We start from the raw sequence: 11728 nt of genomic DNA, 5'->3' as shown, positions 1-11728 counted from the left end.
TCACATCCTGTTGCAGCTTTCCAGTTGCAATTGCAATTTGTGGATTAGCTCAACCAACAGTTAAAATCTTATTAAAACAAATAGGACTTAAGTGTATGCCTAGATAAATCTTAGAAATAGGGATTGTACTGAATACAGAGGTTTTATTTATTTGGGACTCTACCCAGTCGTCCTGGGTTTAGCAGTAGCAGTCAATTTTTCTCCTTGGTAGCTGGTGCAGCGCTGTGTTTTGACTTTCAGCCTGGGAACAATGCTGATAACACGGATGTTTTTAGTTGTTGCTAAGTAATGTTTACCCTAACCAAGGACTTTGTGAGTCTCATGCTCTGCCAGGGAGGAGGGGAAGCTGGGAGGAAGCAGAGACAAGAAACTTGACCCAAGCTAGCCAAAGAGGTATTCCATACCACAGCACATCATGCTCGGGGCTGGGGGGGTAACTGGGAGTTACCCGGAAGGACATGGGATCTTCTGGGTTGGACTCGTTTTTCAGCAGGTGGTATCATATTCTCTTCCCTTGCTATTTTCTCTTATCATTGTTGTTGGTGGTAGCGGTGGTGATTTGTGTTGTACATTGGTTGCTGGACTGTTCTTGTGTCAACCCGTTGGAGTTGCATTCTTTCGATCCTCCTCCCCATCCCTCTGGGAGTGGGGAAGGGAGGGAGGGGAAGGAAAGAAAGAGGGAAGAAAAGTGGGGAGGGTGAATGAGTGAACGACCTGTCTGGCTGGGTTTAAACCACGACACTAGTGCATGTGTCGTCACCAGCATCAGAGTAGCACTGCCCAGAGCAGCTGGTGCTGCCAAGTGCCAGACACAGCTGGTCCCAGCCGGCTCCAACAGCCCCACCGTAGGGCAGAGCTGAGTCCCTCAGCCACGGAAGGGCGGGCAGGCGGGCACCTCCGGGAAAGCCTGGGAAAGGAAGGGCAAGTGCAGTGTGCCCATGAAGCCCAAAGAATGATGCAAAGAAGGTAACTTCTATCTCAACACAAAGGGCAGCCTTTGTTTTAGATGATCAGCTATCAACAGTCAAGTGGATTAACTGGAGGTGTAAATACCTCCCTGAGTTAGCCAGGCAAGTATGGAGTCAATGAATACTGCTTCTGCCCCACATAAGTGTACAAAAACTAGACAACTAGCAAAAGAATTTCCAAGAGATTAATGAGCTTGAGCTGTTTTCAACCTACCTACTGCCTCCTGGCATGTAGGGATGCCCACCATCGTAATGGTGAGTGTGTCAATAGAGACCACTAATGGAAAACATGTTAGTATTGTGTTTGAACTGTGTATTGCAATTGCTATATTTTGCTAAGTGTAACTTCTTACGCATATATTGTGTTTTGAGTATATTTGTGTCACTCAGCTAATCAAAAATCCTGTGTAACATCAAATATCTTCAAATAAGTATATTTGATATTAAACATTATACCCTCCACAAGGGGAATAGCTAAAAGAACCTCGTTAGAGTGTTTGACAGTCTCAATGTCCCACTCTATTTTAATTGGTAATAAATTAAATTAATTTTTCCCAGGTTTGAGTGTGTTTTGCCCATGACAGTAATTTGTAAGGGATCTCCCTGTCTTTATCTCAACCCATGAGTTTTTCCATTTTATTTCCCCCCCGTCCATGCTGAGGAGGAAGAAAAGTGAGAGAACACCTGAGCGGGTATTTGGGCAGCCAAGGTCAATGCACCACAGGGACTTCTATGGAAAAAGGACAACTAATGCCTAAAATGAAACCATTTAGTCTTGATTCCTCTAACTGAAGAGCAATGACACAATTTTCTAGTTACACAGAAAACAATTTGATTTGCAAACTAATTGTGAAAGTATAAAACATTCAGCAAGAAGGAATGGCACAAACTATTCTTAACAACCATTGGTAGAAGTCTTGTCAAGTGACCTTGTTGTTGAAAACCTACTCCTGTAGCAGAGTTCCACTGCTTTGTACTTCAAGTCATACAAAAGAAAATGTAAGTGAGGCTGTATGAAAACTCTGTACCAACTCAAGAAATTAAAAGACTGAAAAGTGCATTTCTTCCTTGCTCAGGAAGTAGGGATATTGCATCTGACTGTTCAAGTTGGCATTATAAATCATGCTGTAGAGATTAACTAACCTTCACCAATCATTCAAAGCTTTTGAACATTTGTCTTCCTATGGATAAGATTCCATAAGTAACAAGACTTACCGGGATATAAATATATTAAAAAGAAAAATGCATTACTGCATAGACTAAGGTGAATGTTCACTCTTATTCATAATGACATAATGCTGCAAAATCTGTATCCATCTAGTTTACATCTAAAATTCTATTACTCTGTTATTGATTAATCACTTGAACTTTAAATTTAGTTGAGAACGATCTGAATGATTTGAGTACTTTATAAATTTATTCTAGAATACCTTGCCTGTCAAAAGGAAAGGACTGGAAGGTATTCTTTGCTTGAGTAGTAAAAAATCTTTTTTGCCTATTTGCATTGAAAGTATTTGGTACAATCTTAATTGTATGTTAGAAAAATAATGCATGTTGAAAGTAACGAGTAACATTTCAGGTATTCCATATATCTTTCAAAAATATACTTTTTTATAGCAAAAAATATATATCTATTGGTTTTATTTTGCTATTGCAGCACATATCGATGATAGCCAAAACTTTTTAATGTACCACTAGGTCACATCATCCGTATTTACTAAAACTTAATATTGAAAGAAGAATGTATAACCACCAAAGCATGAACTAACAAGTTGTTCTAGCCACTTTTTTCTAAACTATCTGCCAAAAATCTCAATCATAGAAGGGATTTTTCCTTAGTCTCATGTCTTATCTGCTGACTCCCTATCTGGTTAGCAAAATACGTGTATCAGCTGAAATCAATTCTTTATATGCCAGTGAGTAGATCTGACTGGACTAATGTGGCAGAAAGAATTTCCATAAGTCATAACACAGATTTTTAGAGTCACAGCCCAAGGTAATAATTTTATTTTTATAATATTTTTAATTGTTAGGTCCAATTGTTATTTTACTCTTGTGGCTGTCTTTGGGAGGAACAGAATAATGTTTCTTAGTCTTAATAAAATTACATTAATAACATAGAATCATAGAAGCATAGAATCATAGAATCGTTAGGGTTGGAAAGGACCTTAAGATCGTCAAGTTCCAACCCCCCTGACATGGGCAGGGACACCTTACGCTAAATCATATCACTCAAGGCCTCATCCAACCTGGCCTTGAACACTGTCAGGGATGGAGCATTCACAACCTCCCTGAGCAACCCATTCCAGTGCCTCACCACCCTAACAGGAAAGAATTTCCTTCTTATATTCAACCTAAACTTCCCCTGTTTACCCCTTGTCCTGTCACTACAGTCTCTAATGAAGAGTCCCTCCCCAGCATCCCTATAGGCCCCCTTCAGATACTGGAAGGCTGCTATGAGGTCTCCACGCACCCTTCTCTTCTCCAGGATGAACAGCCCCAACTTCCTCAGCCTGTCTTCATATGGGAGGTGTTCCAGTCCCTTGATCATCCTCGTGGCCCTTCTCTGGAAGGCTGTATACAACTCATCACATGATATAAACATTAATCAAATCATGGAGGAAAGGAAAATATTTATCTCTGAACCGAACCTTATTTCTGTATTCAAATTAGGAAAGTAATATAATATATATTGATTTCAGTCAGGTCCGAATTTGACCTGACACAAATCATACAAAGAAGGATTTGTATAACAGATTTTACCAGAATTTCCTGACTGAAGGGAAAAAAAAACTGTTATTCAGAGATGACAGAACAAAATGAAACCTAGAAAAGTAACAATACCATTTGAAATACTGTGACACCACACTGAGTATAAAAGGAACACAATATGATATTAAGACCATTGTTAAAGAATTTGGCTATAAAAACAAATGAACAAACTACTTATCTGTGATTGAAAGATTTTTTTTTAATCCACTTATGACACTGACAACAACCAAAACTCAAACTATTTAACCTTTTACAGAGTGTTGGGGTAAAGCTTTTTTGTTTTGTTGATAAAATATGCATAGCACTTATATTGTAGTTGACTAAGTTATTTGCTTGAAAAACACAGTTTCAAATTTATTTTGACTAGACCAATCTCCATACACTTATGAAGCTTTCTCTACTGCAGTATTATACCCATGCTGATATTAGACCCACCAAAGTAACCACACTTTGGAAACTTCAGGGAGAGAAGATCTATTGTTTTGCTTTCTAACAGTAACTTCTGTATGTGCTTCTCTGAAGGACCATATCCCATGTATTCTTCCCAATGTATCACAACCAGGGCTATTCAAAGATACGGTTAACTTTAATCTTCAACAACTGTATTTTTTCAACAGATCTACTAAATTACATGACAAGATTTTAATTACCTTTGGGATGAAACACATACAGTGCTGGTTTGATTTATAACAGAATGTGATGAAAATGTGTCCCAACATTGCTTTGATTGTATCAGATACATGCTCATTATTCTACTTTCAATGAAGATTTTATTCTCTTTTCAGTTACACTGCTGAATATTAACAGTAACTGGGGGGATTGCAGGAATGTGGAAGAGTGAAGAAAGAGAGAGAAGTGAAGTCATAGAATCGTAGAATAGTTTGGGTTGGAAAGGGTCTTAAGATCATCTAGTTCCAACCCACTTGTCATGGGCAGGGATGCCTCACACTACATTGTCATTCAAAGCCCCGTCCATTGAACATTGAACATTGCCAGGGATGGATCAACTTCTTTGAATAACCTGTTCCAGTGCCTCACCACCCTCACAGTAAAGAACTTCCTTACATCCAACCTGAAATTCCCCTAAGTTTAAGCCCATTACCCCTTGTCATATCGCTACAGTCCCTGGTGTAAAAGTCCCTCTCCAGCATCCTTGTAGGCCCTCTTCAGATGTTGGAAGGCTGCTATGAGGTCTTCACACAGCCTTCTCTTTTCCGATTTTCTCAGCCTGTCTTCATACGCCCTGATTATCCTCGTGGCCCTCCTCTGGACTTGCTCCAGCAGTTCTATGTCCTTCTTATGTTGAGGACACTAGAACTGTACGCAGTACTTCAAGTTAAGTCTCACAAGAGCAGAGTAGAGGGAAAGGATCACCTCCTTGAGCCTGCTGCTGAAAAACTGTGCTGAAAATAGGAAAGGGACAAAAACTGTTGCCAATGTATGCATTTAAAAGCTGAACAAATTGGCACCAGCAATCATCATCTTCACAGGTGAGACTGATGAGGTGATTTAATAATTATACCCCATGCTTACATGGACAAACAATCACAAAAAAACAAGGGCCTGTAGCTAAAAATCAAAGCCAGTCAATTTAATCTACTACAAGTGACTAGTTACACTGGAGAAAGCTGGATTTCACAAGGATTTTGGAACTACTTACAGCACCACAGCAAGATGAGAGTCAATATTTCACTAAGAAATAGGAAAGAAGCTGCAGCAGTAAGCAACAGAACAGTTTGACGATTTGTGTCCTAATTATGTCTCTAGTACTTCTCAAACATGCAGAGTTGAAACTCAAAATTTCTCTCACTTCCTGTATTTTATTTTCTTTTCTTTCAGCAGAGATCAGTTTATGCTAAACACAAAATATCATTTAATGTTAAGGCCAGAAAATGTGATACAGAAAGAGAATTAACAGAGTAGCTGCAGATAAATGTGATTCATTGAAAAAAAAAATAAATTCTGGATATCAAAACTCTTTTTTCATACAAAAGAAGAGTACTGATGTCTTATACAGCTTTTTGAAGTATAACGAACATGGCAAGCAATGGTCTAAATTACTTGTCCTTATTCTAGCTAACAGAATAAATCTATTGATTTCAAGCACCAGACGCAAAGGCTTTTTACATGTACCATGTTTCTACCTAATCAGTTTACATTCAAGGCATCACAAAAATTGTTTCTGCTTTGTATAAAAACAAAAAAAAACAAACCAAACCAAACCAAAGCCCCTAAACAAATACACAAAAAAAAAGAAAAAGATTCAAGTGTTATATTGCATAATTTTTTGCATGGATATGATAAAAAAAAAGGGGGTCTTAATTGATACCAATTTTATTCTCGTTCTTCCTGGGACCTTAATAAAACAGAGATAATTTAACTCATTGCAATTTTCAACATTTGCAAATGACATTAAATCAGAGGGGAATCAGAATCATTATAGAATCACAGAATGGTTTGAGTTGGAAGGGACCTCCAAAGATCATCCTGTTCCAAACCCCCTGCTACAGGAAGGTACACCTTCCACTAGACCAGGTTGATCACAGCACCATCCAACCTGGCACTGGACACTTCCAGGGATGGGGCATTCACAACTTCTCTGGTAAACCTGTTCCAGTGCCTCACAACCCTCACAGTGTTCTTCCTTATAGCTAACGTAAATCTCCCCTCTTTCAGTGTAAAGCCACTCCTCTTTGTCCAGGAGCAAGAGGCTGTTGGATATATCTATATTCTGATTGTAATTTTCTGTTGTCTGTGAAGCAGCAATCATTTTACTATGTATATATGGAAATGCATATTTATCCAGTTATCCATGTGTGTACATGTAAACACCTAAATTACAAAAATAACAAAATAATAATAATAAAAAAGAAAAGGAAATCTTTTTGACAAGGCCTGAAGACACAAGGGAAACATCTCAAAATAAGTGCAAACTATGTCTGTTACTAGTTTGTCTAACTGGTTGAAATTAGACTTACGATAGAAACAACCTTTCATTATGAAGAGAAACATAGGTGTATTTCATATGCATTGCTGTGTAACTGCTAATGTAAATAACAGACAAGAGTGAATATTTTTCTTGCTTAATATCATAAACTTAGAGTCTTCGAAAAAGGAGACATTACTACACAATGGAGTCATAAACAAGTTTAAACCTTTATTCTATATATTCCTTTAATGCATTTGACTTCATAAAGGATATGAGTTGGTAAAAAATTGAGATGTTTACTACTTTTGGTGCTGATGAGAGCAAGGCCAGTCAGAGCTGTCTTCCTATGGAGGCTCCTGGCCTGTGTATATATATGGACTTCAATTATTGTTACTTATGCTGAAATGATAACCCTTTTTTTTTTTTCTGGTTTGATTTTTAAACTATTTTTTTAAGCAAGTCTGAACAACCTGAAGATATTTATTTGCTAGTCTCATGGTCCAGCTGAACCCAGGACAGCTAGGAAATTAAATCTCTTCAGCTCTTCCATTTTTCTTTCAAACTTGTCAGCTCTTCCTGTCAGTCTTCTTCTACCTCTCAGAGCACAGCTAATTCTCATTAGTCATGTCTGTGTTTATGTTACAGAAGGCTTTTTTCCACTGCAATTAGAGGAAATATACATAAATAAATGTGAAAGACAACGGGTTAATATTCAAGGATCACCTCCTCTAAGTTCAGGAGCGATGTACCCTGACAAAAAGGAAGTCAGGCAAAAACATCAGGAGGCCAGTGTGGATGAACAAGATGCTCCTGGAAGTTTTCAAGACCAAGTTGCATGGGGTTTTGAGCAACCTGCTCTAGTAGAAGGTGTCCCTGCCCCTAGCCAGGATGTTTAAGGTCCCTTCCAACCCAAACCAGTCTGTGATTCTATGATTCTATAGTGTCATCTGAATATCCAAAATGAAACAAAAAAGAAATGTCTTTCCTTAAGGCTTTTCAGCATCATAGTGGACAGAACAAATCTGTCTACAATGAAGAAAACCACAGTGTTTTTCATTTTCAAGAAAAATAAAACAAAAAATTACTCATAATCTACTTTGTGAAGGCCAAAATTGTTCAAATAACTAAACAGAAAAATTAGTCCAGTATCGGCAACAGTATTAGTTTTCCTTAAAAGCCCATTTTAAATTATGACACAATCTTGCTTTTGGACAAAAACTTACCTTGCAAGCTATATTTAAGACAAACAGCAAGCATAGATACTGCCTCTTCTTGTATCATTAACTGTCTCAAAAGAACATGAATTTTTACTTCTCAGGAATGCATTTAGGTAGCTAAAACTTGAAGATTAGCTTTGGGAAGATAATTGATTTTGTCAAATAAATTATGTCAATTTTGTCAAATTAAATATGTCCAGAAAAAATGTTGATTATTCTATAAAATCTTGACTATCCTCAAGGCAAAGGAGAAATAAAGGGAGAATATTTGAAACTTATAGAGATGGGAGGTATATTTGGTGATCTATCTGAATACCATTTGGTCTCTTGTAAATTCATCTTTGATTAGAATTCAGCATCAACAACTTTAGATTTAAAATAAAAAAAAACCCAAGGGGGCAAGGTTAAAAGGAGCAATGAATGTAACATTTTTGGTTTCATTTATTTCTGACTCATATTTAAGAGAGGAACTCCTACTCTGTGAAATTAGGTGTACTATACCAACATGATCATTGAATTTTTGCTGTATTCTCAGCAAAATCTTGGCAGTTCTGTTAGGCACTGCAAAAACATCACAAAGAGCCAGACACAAAAAACAATCGGGCTAGGTGAAAAATTCTCAGCAATATTTCTAGAAGAAACATTAAATCTTATAAAAATATAGATTTAAATTAGTCCATCATTTCAAATGCAAATTAATTAAACAGAGGTATTCTTCCTACTCTGTAACAAATAAAAAAAACTGTGGGAGAATGTATCTATCTTATCTTGCTACTACATTACTTTGCTCAAATACATATACCTAAAGTTTCAGATACTGTTGGGGTAGCTCATCAAACACTGTATACTCTCCATTCTTATTGTACATATTTGTTTCTATTCCTAATGATTCTGTTACTTTCAACTCTGGATATCTTTTCCACAGTTCTTTACAATATCTGTTCAGGGTAACCAAGGAATGTACATGCAGGTGGACAATTAGATGCAGTCACTATATAGCTAGAGACTTCATTAATAGTTATCCGACGATATCAATATCAGACAACATCTGATTTTTTTCAACACAGATTGCAAGATATCATTTTTTTTTTAAATATTTGTTTCCCAGATGCAGCATGAAGAGACTTACATTTTCAAGGTTTTCGAGGGTCTTTGGTGTCCAGAGCTCAACAATGATAGTCCTTCAATACTCTTTCATGTACTGATAAAAAAAAAGCCAAATTGTACATCCCTGATTCAAACATAGCCTTGGATTCCGGGTCCCACCCCTACATTTCAGATCATTAAGTTTTGAAACTTAGTTCACATCTTTCCTTTATAGGTTATAAGCAGTAAGGAAAATGATGATCTTGTTTTCAGTAAAAGAATCACAAACATTAAGGCACCTTACATTTTTATTTTTTTGGCCCTTACAGTTTGCTTCCAGGTTGAAGTATCTTATTTCAGAGTTTGTTACTTTAGAATATTTAAAAAGTAATTGTACTACTTAATTTACTGTAGTAGGCTGACATTTGACAGCTGGCCAACCCACTTTTCTAAGTTACTTGTTCAGAGACTATTAGTCAGGCTAAAAGCAACCCGAGAAGTCTTTATTTTTTTTTTTTTTCCTTCCCAGTTTTCATTAATTCAACAAGAACTGCCATTCCCTACATACAGATTTTTTTTCCAGCTTATTTGGCTTACTTGTGAGTTCTGTTATGGGATTTGGAAGGTATCCGTATTGCTTTAAATTCATTTAGTGAACCCCAAGAGGGTTTCACAGGCAAAGCTTCTCAGCAAAGGATTGCAGACTTATTGATGAGAAAAAGTTCACTGAAACTCTCACATCTGCAGTTCAATGCAATTCAGTTTTTCAGAGAAGTTAAACTTGTTTATTTTACTTAATATTTATTAATTCATTTAAGTGGTAGCACATGCTATGCAGTGAAAACTCTGTATGGACACAGAGGAATATACAAAATACCTTCTGGATTGCCAAAACAAAATAAGCAAAACAAGGCAATTAACGGAGATGGGTATTTATGTAATGTTTTAATGTGAGCATTTGTTGTGCTCTTTTATCAATAGTTAGGAAACTAATATCCACAGCCATTGCCATAGAAAACACCTTTTTACCAGAAAACCTATTGCACTCAAAACAATCTAAAAGATGAGACCTACATTTTTTACAATGAACTGAACAAAAAGTAATTAAAATACATGGCATCAATATAAAAAACAAACACATCTGTTGGGCTAACACAATGTGGTTGTTACAAACCCACAAAATTCACCAACAGTATGAAATACTACATTCCTCTTCAGCAAAGCGTGCAAGTTTGTATTTGTCTGATTAAAGAGAAAAACTTTTTCTTTTTGTATTTCAGTTGCTACAGTGACATATCAAATTGTTCAACAGTTTGAGATAGGTGGATGAAAACTCTCATTAAATATCCTTTCCATATAGTAAGATTTGAGTAAGTTACTCAAGATTTCATAGAACATGGGACAACCATCCAAAACAGGTATATCACATTATATTTCTCTGAATGCTTAAGAAGGTCAATCTCAAAGTGTTGTCGTCCACCTTTCAGTCCATGTGCATATTACTGACAAATGTATCTCAGGCTGTGTAATCCCATATAGGTAATTTATGACAAAGAAGTGAATTACATTCTCATTTTCCAGACCAAGGCCAGCACAACAGAATACTCTTTCTCTCATAGTTGAAAGAAAACAATAATAGATTTCAAAAGCTGTCTTACACCAAACCATAAGGATATAAGAAAATAAACCCAAGAAAATACTCCTCATGCTTTTATGCTTTATTTGAAAACAGAAACAATGAATAGAAATAATTCCTCAAAAAGGTTACAGGAGGTTAAAAAAAAAAAATCCCACAAAAGTTAACAAAAATTTCAGGGTGAGTTGATGTTCAAAACTCTTAAATTTCTGGCAAAGCCCACTTTTTACCCTGAAGTCTCCATACCTCTGGCTATGCCTCATTACTTCAAATGCCAACATTTAAATCATAATAATAGAAACAGACACTTTGTCTTCAAGGCTGGAACTCAGATTCAGTGTCAGACTTGGGGCTGAGTTTGCCTTTTACCTCACACAGATCACAGATACCGTCAACCTGGATATGCAGTTGTATGTCTGCAATGACATCTTTTGAGCCATGAATTCTAAAAGTCCATGCAACATGCACTTTCCACTGGATTTCAAATTTAATAAAAATTGTGCACCTCTGTTCTTTACCAGATACAGCCAACAGCCCCCAGATTTTGCAGGACAAAGTAAGTGACTGAAAAATCACAAAAAAAAAGACTAAGATCAAAACTTGGAGAAAGATCTGCACTTTTTTATTCAGTTTTATTTTTTTAACATAACTTGATAAAAAATAGAGAGAGGGGTCTATTCTTAACCCCAACAAGGGATATTTTGACAAGAGGATGGAACTGAATTTTCTTAAAATTACTGAGGGATTTAGGGACCTGCTGAAATTATCTCTCTTGTTTAATTTGCTATTTGGACATGAAGAGCTGAATATGAATCTTCATTGAATTGGGGAACTTACTGATGGAAGAAAAAGCCCTTAAGTGATGGCTTCCCTATGGAAAACTATTCCACAGCCTAATGTATCTTCCTGTCAGAACGTTTTTCATGATATTTAGTATGGCTTTTCAGTTCCCAATTCCATCATATTACTAATATATATCTTAATGTACAACATTAAAACCACTTCTAGCCTTCTTGACATTTACATAATTATATTCTTATGGACGCCCTTTTGAGTCAAAGCTGAGGTGTCCCTATTTCACTGCTAAAAAGTTTCCTTCATTAAGTCACAAGTATTTTCC

Source organism: Pezoporus flaviventris, unplaced genomic scaffold (assembly GCF_033815535.1).
Source record: "Pezoporus flaviventris isolate CSIRO_AGI_PZ_B2104156 unplaced genomic scaffold, CSIRO_AGI_Pfla_v1 ptg000007l, whole genome shotgun sequence".
NCBI lineage: Eukaryota > Metazoa > Chordata > Aves > Psittaciformes > Psittacidae > Pezoporus > Pezoporus flaviventris.
The sequence above is the reverse complement of the archived record's forward strand: the minus strand, read 5'-3'. Positions refer to the sequence as shown.